Genomic DNA, 14999 nt, shown 5'->3' on the forward strand with positions numbered 1-14999 from the left:
ATTACACGCATTTTACATTTTTTCGCCATAGTGGTCCTTTAACCACTTCACCCCAAAGTGGTTTTTATACCCTAACAGACAAGAGTTATTTTCACCTTTCAGTGTTCATCCCTTTCATTTGCCAATAGCTTAATCACTACTAATCACTGATCTATATCTTGTTTTTTTCACCACCAATTGGGCTTTTTGGGTTGATATTTGTTTTCAGTAATTACTTTATTTTCTATGCAAAAAATACACTATCTCTCCAATTTCATCCCCTATAGTTTTAATATAAACACTGCTACTGTACATAAAACCCACACATTTTATCTGCCTATTTGTTCTGGTTATCACAAGATTTTAATCATGTCCCTAGTACAAAGTATGGTGACAATATATTATGTGGAAATAAAGGTGTATTTTTTCTATAGTGTTTTTTTCCCCACTAATCTCACATGCACACATACAGCGGCAGCAGCACTGTCTGATTTATAAAAATGTCCTGAAGCCATTAAGAGGCTCTAGCACAGGGGTGCCCACACTTTTTCGGCTTGCGAGCTACTTTAGAAACCATCGGGTCCATGAGATCTACCACCCGTTCTGTACAATGTAACAAACACCCCCATCGCCCCCCCCCCCCTTCCCCACCACAATCCAGAATTCTTCTCCCCCCTCAAAGCCTAGCAAATAGCTGCAGAACCTCTCTCTCCGATACAATGTCATGGATCCCCATGAACAAGCACTGACCCATCAATTGTGACAAGTGTACAGCAATATGGGCAAATAGCTTCAGAAGAATTCTGAGGCTATTTGCGATGTATGAAGGGACTATGTGACTGACTGTCTGTGCTGGGATAGGGAGGGGGGCTCCCTATCCCAGCACAAACAGTTACATAGCCCCTTCAAACATAGCAAATAGCCTCAGAATTCTTCTGATGCTATTTGCCCATATTGCTGTACACTTGTCACGAGTGATGGGTCAGTGCTTGTCAGCGAGAGCAGAGCTGATAGTGTGGCTTCCCCCTGTGGCAACAGACACTTCCCCCGGCTGGCTGGCTGGCTAGCTGGACGCATTAAATCTATTACTGTATCTACTGCAGTAATCTATTTCAGTTGTAAGCTACTGTATATTTCACCGTGCCTGCCGTCTTCCATCAGCCTAAGCAGCCTCCATATACTTCCTGCTCCCGCCCCCAGTGGTCACAGCATTGAGGGGAGGAGACGCTGTCTCCTAATTTGCTGCTCTCTGCTTTAGCCGCGCCTCCCCTTCAGCCACGCCTCTCCCTTTCCTCCCTGATGCTAGTAGCAGCACAATCTGACAGCTGCGGTTGTGCAGCCATGGCTGCAGGGCAGTAAAATTTGACGACGCGGCCAAGCGGCCGCGATCTACCAGTAGATCGCGATCGACCTATTGGGCAGCCCTGCTAATTACGATTTTGCGAAATTTCGCGTAATTAGTGTAATTACGATTATGGCCGTAAGTACATAATCGTAATGAAGAAGGATTTCGCGAAATTTCGCGTAAGCGTAATTTTCGCATTACAGTCGTATCATGCCGTAATTTCGCATTAAACGCTACCGTAATTTCGCGTTAAACCGTAACGCTCCGTATAATATAAAAAAGCCGCCGACTTTAAGGGTTAATAGCAAAGCCCCCTTAAATGCTAAGAGCCTCAAATTTGGAGAATATATTAAGGAGATCAGGAGGAATAAGAGGAAAAATTTTTTTTTTCAAAAAGACCTTATAGTTTTTGAGAAAATCGATGTTAAAGTTTCAAGGGCGAAAATGTCTTTTAAATGCAGAAAATGTCAGTTTTTTTTGCACAGGTAACAATAGTGTATTATTTTCATAGATTCCCCCAAGTGGGAAGAGTTTTACTTACTTCGTTCTGAGTGTGGGAAATATAAAAAAAAAACGACGTGGGGTCCCCCCTCCCAGACCTCTTTAACCCCTTGTCCCCCATGCAGGCTGGGATAGCCAGAATGCGGAGCACCGGCCGCGTGGGGCTCCGCACCCTGACTATACCAGCCCGCATGGTCCATGGATTGGGGGGTCTCGGAAGGGGAGGGGCAGCCAAGCTTTCCCCTCCCCCTCCGAGCCCTTGTCCAATCCAAGGACAAGGGGCTCTTCTCCACCTCCGATGGGCGGTGGAGGTGGAGGCCGCGATTTCCTGGGTGGGGGGTTCATGGTGGAATCTGGGAGTCCCCTTTAAAAAGGGGTCCCCCAGATGCCCACCCCCCTCCCAGGAGAAATGAGTATAGAGGTACTTGTAGTACCCCTTACCCATTTCCTTTAAGAGTTAAAAGTAAATAAACACACAAACACATAGAAAAAGTATTTTAATTGAACAAAAAACATAACCACGAAAAAAGTCCTTTAATATTCTTAATTAACCATTAATACTTACCTGTCCCTTTAAATAAATGATCCCACGCAATATCCTCGGAAATGTTCTATCAGTTACAATGTAACAAAGTTATTACAATATAACAACTTTGTTACATTGTAACTACGCCGCACCCGACGTCACTCACCGCCGCCGCCGCCACCGCGTCTGCGCTGCAGGACCCGAGCTCTGAGCTATATAGCTCAGAGCTCTCAAAAGCATCTTTGTATTTGGGCTCCAAGGAGCCCCATTGGTCCTTAGCAGACCAATGGGGTTCCTTCTGATTTGAAGGAACCCCATTGGTCTGCTAAGGACCAATGGGGCTCCTTGGAGCCCAAATACAAAGATGCTTCTCAGAGCTCTGAGCTATATAGCTCAGAGCTCTGTCGGGTCCGTGCAGGACGCTAAGTCCCCGCCGGCTCCGCTGCCCTCCCCGCCTCTCCCACATGTCACCCACATGTGGGTGACATGTGGGTGACAGATGTGGGCGGGGTGGACAGCGGGAGCTGCGGGGACTTAGCGTCCTGCACGGACGCGTATGCGGCGGCTGAGCGGCGAGTGGCGTCGGGTGCGGCGTAGTTACAATGTAACAAAGTTGTTACATAATAACTTTGTTACATTGTAACTGATAGAACATTTCCGAGGATATTGCGTGGGATCATTTATTTAAAGGGACAGGTAAGTATTAATGGTTAATTAAGAATATTAAAGGACTTTTTTCGTGGTTATGTTTTTTGTTCAATTAAAATACTTTTTCTATGTGTTTGTGTGTTTATTTACTTTTAACTCTTAAAGGAAATGGGTAAGGGGTACTACAAGTACCTCTATACTCATTTCTCCTGGGAGGGGGGTGGGCATCTGGGGGACCCCTTTTTAAAGGGGACTCCCAGATTCCACCATGAACCCCCCACCCAGGAAATCGCGGCCTCCACCTCCACCGCCCATCGGAGGTGGAGAAGAGCCCCTTGTCCTTGGATTGGACAAGGGCTCGGAGGGGGAGGGGAAAGCTTGGCTGCCCCTCCCCTTCCGAGACCCCCCAATCCATGGACCATGCAGGCTGGTATAGTCAGGGTGCGGAGCCCCACGCGGCCGGTGCTCCGCATTCTGGCTATCCCAGCCTGCATGGGGGACAAGGGGTTAAAGAGGTCTGGGAGGGGGGACCCCACGTCGTTTTTTTTTTATATTTCCCACACTCAGAACGAAGTAAGTAAAACTCTTCCCACTTGGGGGAATCTATGAAAATAATACACTATTGTTACCTGTGCAAAAAAACCTGACATTTTCCGCATTTAAAAGACATTTTCGCCCTTGAAACTTAAAAATCGATTTTCTCAAAAACTATAAGGTCTTTTAGAAAAAAAATTTTTTCCTCTTATTCCCACTGATCCCCTTAATATACCCTGGGAATTTGGTGTTCCTAAACTTTAAGCAGGCTTTGCTATTAACCGTTAAAGTCGGCGGGTTTTTAAATGTTTACATTTTTCCTTTGAAACTTTAACATCGATTTTCTCAAAAACTATAAGGTCTTTTTGAAAAAAAAATTTTTCCTCTTATTCCTCCTGATCTCCTTAATATATTCTCCAAATTTGAGGCTCTTAGCATTTAAGGGGGCTTTGCTATTAACCCTTAAAGTCGGCGGCTTTTTTATATTATACGGAGCGTTACGGTTTAACGCGAAATTACGGTAGCGTTTAATGCGAAATTACGGCATGAACGAAACGCGAAATTTCGCGTTGAAAATTACGCTTACGGTATTTTCAATTACGATTTTAATGGCAATTTCGCTACGCTAATTTCGCATCGTAATCGCAAATTTCGCATGCGTAATTATAGTAATGCGAAATTACGAAAATTTCAGCTCAACTCTACTGCTCTAGCAGGACGTTTTTATAAGTCAGCTTGTCATTAAGTGGTTAAGTTGGAGAATGCTTTGCTTGGGCAAGACATTACAAACACATGGGACTGGAAAACAGGCCCCTATACCTGAGGTAATTATGCTACTTTCACACTACACACAGCACAATGCATCACATTACTCTCCCTGCTGCAGCTTATTGCAAAGCCCATGGAGACTTACACACTATTGCCATGCAGTGTGACGGAAGTAGCAAAACCACTGCAAGCCCCACTGTAAATGCTTGATCGCGACATGCATGCGCAGAGTGACCGTAATACAGTGACATACTTCCTGTCCAGCAGGGAGCACGCCACTGAGTGGGGAGCGGCACTATGCGTATTACCCTATTGGCGCAATAAGCTGCAGGGTAATATGGAGGAGGACATGGTGCGGAGTGATTGTTCTGCCACCAGCTCCGGACGATCGCATCACACAAATGTGAAACTAGCTGTAATAAATAATCAAGCAAGACTGGGCTATAAGACACCATCACCTAACACATTCTCAGAAGGGGACATGTACAATATACACAAGCGACAGACAACGAAGACCTCCATTGCATAATCAAGCAGCCTGAAGATGTCTAGGTCGGATTCAGGTGAACTGTGCTTCAAGGTAAAATATTGCTAGGGGTAATCTCTCCCAGCAGTACATACTCTATAGTAATCTAGAACAGAACTCCCCCCAAGAGAAATATATCATTCTCAGAAAGGAGGCATGTACGTCTACACAGTCAGCACACAAGTGATCCCCCCTCCCTTTTCTCCCCACCAACAAAGCTTTCTGTTGGTGGGGTCTGATTGCCCCCCAGATGTTTGTTTATTTTTCCACAAATATTTATGTTATTATTTTTTATAAAATGTCCCTATATTTTTGCATTTCCCCTCCCTCCCCCCGCCAGCCAATCAGCCTGATCGGCTGTCATAGGCTTCAGCCTGCGCAGCGCTGTTCACGATGATTAGACCGCGGTTTCACCATCTAACAGTCTCCTAAGGGCGATCGCCGCTGGGAGACTGAAGGTGGAGTGGAGCTCCGTCATTCATGCGGAGATGCGCGCCCAGTAGCGCGCACAATCTCCTGCAATACCCGCCCTCAATTCTCCGAGGTATTGATTCAAACAAATTGTGAATTGTTTCCAAAGGAATTTTAGCCCATTCTTCAGTTAAAACACCCTCCAGTTCTTTTAGCGATGATGGCGGCAGAAATCGACTTCTTACTTGAATCTCTAATAATGAACATAAATGCTCAATAATGTTGAGGTCTGGGGATTGTGGTGGCCAGATGAGATGCTCAACTTCGTTAGAATGTTCCTCGTGCCATTCTTTAACAATTCTAGCTGTATGGATTGGGACATTATCATCTTGAAAGATGGCATTCCCCTCTGGAAACAGTTCTTGAACCATAGCATGAACTTGGTCTCCCAAAATTCCTAAATAGTCTCGGCTGTTAATTTTCCATGAAGGGAAATCATTGGCCCGGCAGATTTCCAAGAAATAGCCCCAGATCATCATAGAACCCCCGCCATGATTTACGGTTGGGAAGTCTGGATGAAATACTTCTTTCGGCTGTCTCCAAACGTACACTCGGCCGGAGGTCGGAAATAAGGTAAATGATGATTCATCAGAGAAAATCACATTTTTCCACTGCTTGAGGGACCAATTCGGGTGGTTTCTTCAACACTTTAAACACTTTGAAACGTTTGACTTTGAGAGCAGAGGTTTTCTAATTGCAGTTCTTCCGTGGAATCCAGATTTGTGCAGCTCCCGATGAACCGTTTTTGTGGAAACTGGGGTCTGTAGTTGTTCATTCAGCTCTGCAGTGATTTTAGGAGCCGTGGTCTTGCGAGCTTTTCTAACAATCGATTTAGAGTCCGATGGTCTCTCTCAGACAACTTCGACTTTCGGCCACAACTGTGCTTTGCTGGGGGATGTTTTTCCTTCTCTTTCAAAGGCAGTCATTACTTTTGAGACAGTACCTCTTGAAATGCCAAGCATTCGGGCAGTTTCTGTTACAGTAGCGCTTGCCATACGAGCACCAACAATTCTCTTTGAAAGTCTGAGAGATCTGCCATTTTTATAAATTATAACCAACTTTGGTTTAAATATCTGTAAAAAAAAAAACTATTATTTTAATTAAACATATCAAATAACAAAAAATAAAGAAAAAAAATGTAACATATGTCAAGTTTTGATTAAAACATGTTCAAAGATTATGATGCCAAAATTTTAGGTGTTTCCATTATTTTGTCCAAACCCTGTATGTTCGCATCTCATTGTGTTTTGGATTCTAAATGCTGGTGGTGCTGGTTGGCTACAGAATCACTATATTATGATGTCCATTCCTTAATCTGTTTTTGTAGCAAAAATGATCCTAAAATAAAGACTTTTTCAAAAAATAAATAAATAATAATTGGTTAAATGTATGTACGGTAAGTACTTTCTTTAATGATGTGCTGTATATAATGTAATGCAATCTACTCAGGTCATTTTGAGGATACAGTATGTACATCTACATCTTAACAGATGGGAAATCCAGGAAATAATGTTGAGGCCTCTTCTTAAAGAGAGTCTGAAGCGAGAATAGATCTCGCTTCAGACCTCATATATAGCAGGGGCACGTGTGCCCCTGCTAAAACGCCGCTATCCCGCGGCTTAACGGGGGTCCCTGTCCCCCCAAATCCCCTCCGTAATGCGGGGGTGCGCTTCCTGGTTGGGGCAGGGCTAACCGCCGCAGCCCTGCCCCACGCGCGTCTGTCAGACGCGTATCTCCGCCTCTCCCCCGCCCCTCTCAGTCTTCCTTCACTGAGAGGGGCGGGGGAGAGGCGGCGATGCGCGTCTGATAGACGCGCTGTGAGGCAGGGCTGCAGCCGTTAGCCCTGCCTCTAGGAAGGGCTAATCTGCGACCAAGTTTTACGACCAAGGTATGCGGGGGGTGGGTTGGGGGGTCAGAGACCCTCGTGCAGCCGCGGGATAGCGGCGTTTTAGCAGGGGCACACGTGCCCCTGCTATATATGAGAGCTGAAGCGAGATTTAGTCTCGCTTCAGTGTCTCTTTAAAGCGGTATAAAACCCTGACATATAATGTCATATAGGGTTTTATTGAATAATATTCAATAAAAACATGTTTTTCTACTTTTTATATGCCATACGGTAAGCATATTTCCTTTTCTGCATAAGTATTATTATTCATTTAGAAATTATACATTCCTAAAGTACACTAATTTTACTCTGAGAGCTAACTTTGCATTTTATTTATAACTGCTTTATTCATCCTCTAACTTGATCAGAAAGCATCAGAAAGCACTTATGCTTGTCTCACTGTCTTCGTGAGACCCGGTGGTGTGAGAGAAGGCTTTGTTTACATTCCTGACTTGATACAATTAAACACTAGATAACATTATGTAAAGTTTCGGAAGCGGCCAGCTCTGCTGGAAGGGAAGCTTCTAAAGCCTGTGTTAACCCTTTGAATGCAGTTCTAGTAAAAAAAAAATGCTGGTTGTATATAATATGCTGTAAATAATCTATTAGAGCAAAGTAGAAATGCTGGGTTTTATTCCGCTTTAAAGGAAACCTGAAGAATGTTTTTTTTCTTCAATAATCTGTTAATGGTGGTATGTGCCTTTTAAGGCTTACATACCTCTGCGATGTGGCTGTCCGTTTATGCAGGCTCTGCCGGTCATCAACTTAGAAGTAGATGGTTAGCAGACAGGAAGAGGCTATGCTTTTCTGTTTCTTTCACCTCTTTCCCCTGCATCTCTCCCCTTTCTCCGCCCCTCTACGGCCCCTCTGTGCACATTCTTGTAGATCACGGTGGACGCGTCGTTGGGTCCCCAGAGCAAGCCTGGACATGAGCAGGAGCCGACACAGTGCGCAAGCAGGCTGGTGTGCACGTGAGGACAAACTGAGCATATTGGAGTGCTGGAGTCTTCTCATGCATGGCTTCAGAGGTGTGCCCATGGCCTGTTCATGCCACAATGTCCCGAAAGTAGTTCTGGGGTCGTAGCCATCGTTCTTGGAGGTCGTAATCTGTAAAAAGGCAAAAAACTGCTCATCGCAGTGGCAGAGAGCGGTGAAAATGGGATTAATGAAGTCAGGGAGAACGGAGGATTCGGGTAATGTGTTTTTTTTATATAATTTAACATATTTCAGGTTTCCTTTAACTGTGTTGTGTTTGTAATGATTGTTTGAGAGATGTGCACATTACTTGGCAATGTGAGTTACATACTATTACAGTCATTGCAGCAAAGTATAAATGCATACACACATAATATACTTAAACTTATGTGCTATGTTTAAATTGCTTTACAAAATATCAATGCATACAAACAGTTATACTCCCAGGAGGCGTACATTTGAAATCAGCGCCGGTAAATTTGGGCGCAAGATACAGCCGGTATATGGCTGATCCTGCTTATGCACAAGTCCGGGCCGTATTAATTACTATTCCCCCTCCAGGCCGCCATGGATAGTGGGGGAATGAAATAATTCAGCTTCCAGCGATTGCTGGAGGCCGAATTATTGTGTTTTTTAAGCAACCTCGGCTCCGTCTTCTGACGGCGCCGACGTTACTCACTGAGTGCCGCTCAGTCGTGATTCCTATTGTAGCCTATGGTGGCGCCGGCTGAGCCCAAATCTAGCAACACTGAAAAGCACTGCTCCGCCCAGGAGACCCTCTTGTCCGCTAGCTTAGTTACTTCCTTTCACTCCCACATCCAGGACTTCTCATGAGTATCACCTCTATTTTGGAATGCTCTCCCACAGCCTGTCCATCATTCTCCAAGCCTGGAAACCTTCAAACATTCTCACTAAACACACCTATTCAGACAAGCCTATAATTGGAGGTTTATTGCCTCATCTGCTAGCCCCTGTGTCTCCTTTCCCAATATCTCCAACCCACTATCCTCTAGATCGGGGCTTCCCAACCCTATCCTCAAGAACCACCAGCACCTAGTCCACTCAAGCAAGATGGACCGGCACCGCTCAAATGACCCCCATCAGGTCCGCCCAAGGGGTATTTAAGGGTGTATGAGATCACATTTATGCATGGCTTGAGCAGTTGAAGAAGGGTTTATCCCGAAACAGCGGTCTGTCCTGCTGCCATTTTTTCATTATAATAAAGAGCTTTAACTACATTTGAGCGGTGCCGGTCCTTCTTGCTTGAGTGGACTAACTGTATACGTATACATGCTCCCCATTGATTGTTTTGTACTCTGGACGATGTTGGAGCTATATAAATAAAAAAAATAATACTGGAACCTATGGGATATGATTAAAGGACTCTGTGGTCATTATATACTATATCAAAGATGCATAATGTGATTTAGATTACATAAGGGACTATGATAACTTATACACACACACAGTGATTTGGGTATCCTCAGACACAGATCTAGTATATGGGGGCAGATACCTTTCTGTGGACCCAGCAGTAGGTGCGCAGCAAAAGCATACCTAAAGTTCTTCATACCGAGCATGGATAGTCCCCCATAGTGAATGTGTACCGATGATAAAGGGACATATAACAAAAACTCATACACAGTTTTCATTTACCTTCTGTCCTATCCATTAAACCTTCAGACTGTAAGGCCTTTTGGCCAGGGCTCTCTTCCCTTTTGTCTCACAATGCTGTGTAATGGGTGAACATACCTCCCACCCGTGTAAAAATATGTAGTTAATTTGCTCACTGCATCAGCTGTTATCCACCATTGTCTTGTATTAATTGTTGTATTGTTTATGTTGTATTGTATTGTTACACCCTGTATGCTGTTGTACAGCACCACCGAAGATGCTGGCGCTATATAAATCAATAATAATAATATAAAATATACCAGCTGATTGCCCGGGTATGTATTTGGCGGATGATGGCTCCGTCCATTTTTTCTAACCCTAACACAAAATTACCCTAACACACAATTACTTCATTCGTTTTTGCGCTTTGCAGTCTTTGGCATCAATAATTTGCATTGAAATGAAACAAATCTGATTGGCTGTGGCTCCACCCCTTTTCTGAATTTGAATCCCATTTACCCAATAACCAACTGTACCAGGTTTGAGGCTTGTGCCATTAACAGTGCAAGTATGGCAGCAATTAAATATTCCCCTTGAAAATCAATAGGTGAATTTTGATTGGCTTTTGTCGGCTCCACCCACTTTTCCTGAATATTAATCCCAGTCACCCAGTGACCAACTGCAAATTTTGAGAACCCTGCCATTAACAGTGTAAGAATGGCTGCAGTTTAAATTTTCCCAGTTAAATTTGTATTTGTCTCCACCCACTTTTTGGTTATGGGGGTAAAAAGTGTCCTATATATTATTACAGGTAATGTACTATGTGTGTGCCAAATTTCATTCAAATCTGTTCAGCCATTGTTGCGTGATTGCATAACAAACATCCAAACTTTCGCATTTATAATATTAGTGAATATATATACAGTATACAGTATATATATATAAGTTTAGAGGGGTCGCAGCCAGCACGCAGTACACAGTTGTATAAAACAAAAGTCTGTTTATTTGCAGCAGTAACATAAACAGTTTTACTTCAGCATAACTTGGAAAGTAAATGGCAATCTTACTTCAGCTTTGTTTAGTCCATAGCAGTAGTAAAAGTCCAGCTTATACAAATACAGTTCCTTTACTTAGGCCAAAACCATACCAACAGCAGTCCAAAGCAGTGGCGTATCTAGGTAAGACAGCGTCCATGGCAAATACTGAAATACACGCACACACATACACACACACCTTTTTGTAATGGGTAACCCCTTCATGCAAGAAGAACACATGCGCGCGCATAAAAATACCAGAAAAATACAAAAAGTCACTATGAAATTAATGAGGCTATCCTGCAGATCCTCTGCCTCTAATACTTTAAGGCAGGGAACATACTTGACTGTTTTCATACACGTTTTCTGCACAGAAAAACTGAGAACTCATGTTAATCAAAGGGCTAGTTCACACTTAATGGGTTTTTCTTGCACAGAAAAAAAACTGACACTCTGCATGATAATTCTGCACATTTTGTCAGTTTTCTGTATCAATTGCATTAGCTGTTGTGAAAAAAAAATGTACGTGTTTTTCTCATAGAAACACACTTGGCGTGCAGAAAACTTACGCAGAAAAAGGCAAGCTGAAAACTGAAAGTCATGTGTGATTCCTGCCTAAGCCATAAACCCTGAACAAGCATGCAGATCAAATGTCTATGGCACATCTGACAAGATTAGCTGCATGTTTGTTTCAGGTGTGTGATTTAGACCCCACTGTCCAGAAAGATCAGCAGGATTTCCATGCAACTGTATTGTTTAAAAGGAAATTAATATGGCAGCCACTCTCATATGAATGAAAGCAATAAAACATTTGTAGTGACGATTATAATTTTATAAGAGCCTTACAACCTATTTATTATCAGTAGATAGATGCTGAGCTAGAAATATAATGCATTTTAACTATTGAGGTACACTGTACAAGAGAGAAGTTATTAAAACTGGCCACAGAGATGCCAGCAGGATAATGGTTAAAGTGCAGAAAGTGTCATAAATAAAAGTAAGTAAACAGCACATTGAGTTAAGGCTGAGGAATGTGTGAATGACAGAGAGGGGAATGAATGGGAAATCCTGTAACCTCCAGACCAGGAACATCTGCCTCTATCTCAGGGGACTGAGACATGATCTGTGGTAGAGAGAGAGGGAAAAGTTTGGAGCTCACCTCTCAATAGCTTCTAATGTAGATATGTGACAAAGACGGAGACGGCCAGGCTGCTGGATGATTGTTACTCCCTTAGACTCAGGAATGCTGTCAGCAGCACTGCGCTCCCCCCCCCCCTGTTGTTTGAAGAGGGAGGGCGCCTGGGGCATGTGCTATGCCTGCACCCTTTCAGATACGCGTCTGGTCCAAAGTATGGTTTGGCTTCCAGCAATGTCTCCAAATAGACTTGTCAGGAGTTCAGCAGCAAGCATGGTCCTCCACGTCAACTAAACCCAGACTGCATGTGAGCAGCTATTTGTATGCAAATCGTTGGTAGAGCTTCCTCAGCTCCACAGAAAACCAGGTGTATACCGGAGCGGAATGGGAAGACCCGCCCTTCCTTCCCTCCAATTCCAGGAGTCCGGCCCTGCAAAAGAAACAACAAAGGCAGCAGCTGGCATGCTGCCAAACAATACCTGGACTGTATTCCTGGCACACATATGGTTCTTAAAGGGACCATAGTCCAAATAGTGGGGAAACATACCTCCCATCCAGCGTTCAGCCCCAATGACCCCTACAATATATAGCTACCTAGCCATCTATCTATCTCTCTCTCTCTCTCTCTGTATATATATATATATATATCTATATATATATAAATATATCTATATATATATCTAGCCTCCATATGGGCTCATTTGCATTCTATCATAAGAAATGATCCCTCAACAGTGACTCAGCAATACATACAGTATGTGAAATCTCTCAAGCAGTAACCCTTGCTATGGATTTTACCATTTCTTGCTAGGTCACAATAGGATGAAATAAAAATGTGACATAATTACCCTTAAGGTTTTCTGGCAGTGTGTAATGCTTAATTTGGAATCAGGAGGATTCCCAATTACCGGCACTAATAACTCACTGTATCAGTTCCTGTAATAGGACCTGTGGAAAAGTAACAGATGAATAATCAAGAGGTACATGCAGCTGTAATAATGTTGGGAAAATACTCTGATAGATGACCTGAGCTTAGAAGGAGGTTCTCTGTTGCTACTTTATGTGTAGGAGATGATATGATAAGGAGGAGTATAAACACTTTCTGTCCAGTAACAATGCACTATTATTTTAACTTAATACACAAAACAGAATGTTACCTTAAACAGAAGGTATTTGCGATTATTCAGGTTGAAGTGAGCATATGAAATCTCCCACAATGCATCGCTGAATATGCAAACCACCCCTTTGTTGTCCCTGATAGGCAAACACACCTCCAGAACCACTGGAATGCAATGATGTGTCAGCTTCTTAGTTGTACAAGATTTTGTGTTCAGCAGTGATGCATTGTAGGACACCTCTGCTCACTCCAACAATAGTTGCAAATACCTTCTGTTTTGGGAAGGCACATTTCTGTGTTACTGTACATAGCAATTGTAGTAAGAGGGCTTTTTGGTCCTGTACAGTCCTGTACACACTCCTAGAAGTTCCGGTTCCCCATGAGCTTGCTGGGCTATCTGTTATCTCAATACACAAAGTGCATGCAGGATGTTTTAAGCAAACTGTGATTTGCTGTCACCGGCTGTGTTTGCATGTTGAGGGGGGGGGGGGGGGGGGGCTGCGGATAGCAGCCCCTCTCTTTCCTATCCTCCAGGTATCTTAAAAAGAACCTGAACTGAAAATGAAAAATCAAAATAACCATACACAGGTCATACTTACCTACTGTGTAGTCTACTCCTTAATCTCTTTCTCCTCTCCTGCGTCCTGTTTGTCCACTGTGATCAATGGAATTCTCCATCCTCCATTTTAATCATGGCCATTACCCCATAACAGCTTTCTGGTCAGCACACTGTTAAACTGTAATATCCCCCACTTGAGCCATAGGGAAGCATGGGCATTACCTTGCACATTCAGTTGTAACTGACAGCTGCTTATATATAACTGACAGCAACTGGTAAATTTCAGTTCTGACAAAATATTGTCAGAACTGCAAGGGATCACTGCAAGAAGAAAATGGTGTGCTTATGAGAGGAACTGGCGGTGAGGTTAGTATGTAATATTCATTTGCAGCTACGCCATGTGTTTATTTTAAATAATTGTACTCGCTTCAGGTTCCCTTTAACCACCTTGGCGGTATGGACGAGCTGAGCTCGTCCATGTACGCCAAGGTGGATTGCTCAGCCCCTGGAGGGTCTTTTCACTTACTTTTTTTGCAGAACATGTAGCTAGCACTTTGCTAGCTACATGTTCTGTCCGATTGCCGCCGCTCCCCGCCGATTCGCTGTGATGCGCCGCTAAAGGGGCTGACCCGACGCCTAGCGCAGCCTGGTGAATCACTGCCAGGCTGCGCTATGGGAAGGATTGGAACTCCCCATGATGTCATGTCCGATCATCACCATGGCGACGGAGAAGCGACAATTGGAAATCACGTTTCTCATGGGATCTCGGACGCGTAAGTATGGCCGGCGGGGTTTGGGTGGGTGGATGCGGGGGGACATGGCGTACTGCTGTAGCTATCATATTGCTAGCTACAGCAAGAACAAATTTTTTTTTTAACAAAAACGGTAACGGTATGCTTTACAGTGCGTTTTAAGGTGAAGTCATAGCACAACGGACTAAAGGTGCCACTGCCGGTAATCTTCCTCCTCCCAGTCCTATCATGTCCACGCAGGCAAGGACAGGACGCTCTAGCGATCTCATGGTGATGTCGGACATGCGGACATTCTTTAGTCCAACGCCTCATCTTAGCCTTTCCGGATCCACCCTCCACCAAAACCTGGACCGGCAGGTAGCCAGCTACCTGGCCTTAACTGCAGATGTAGACAACAGGGATGAACCCTTGGACTACTGGGTGCGCAGGCTTGACCTGTGGCCAGAGCTGTCACAATTCGCCATCCAACTTCTGTCTTGCCCTGCCTCAAGCGTCCTGTCAGAAAGGACCTTCAGCACAGCTGGAGGCATTGTCACTGAGAAGAGAAGTCGCCTAAGTCACAAAAGTGTTCAGTACCTCACCTTTATGAAAATGAATGAGGCATGGATCCCGGAGGGCTACTGTCCGCCC

The sequence above is a fragment of the Hyperolius riggenbachi genome, chromosome 1, assembly GCF_040937935.1.
Source record: "Hyperolius riggenbachi isolate aHypRig1 chromosome 1, aHypRig1.pri, whole genome shotgun sequence".
In the NCBI taxonomy this organism is placed as follows: Eukaryota; Metazoa; Chordata; class Amphibia; order Anura; family Hyperoliidae; genus Hyperolius; species Hyperolius riggenbachi.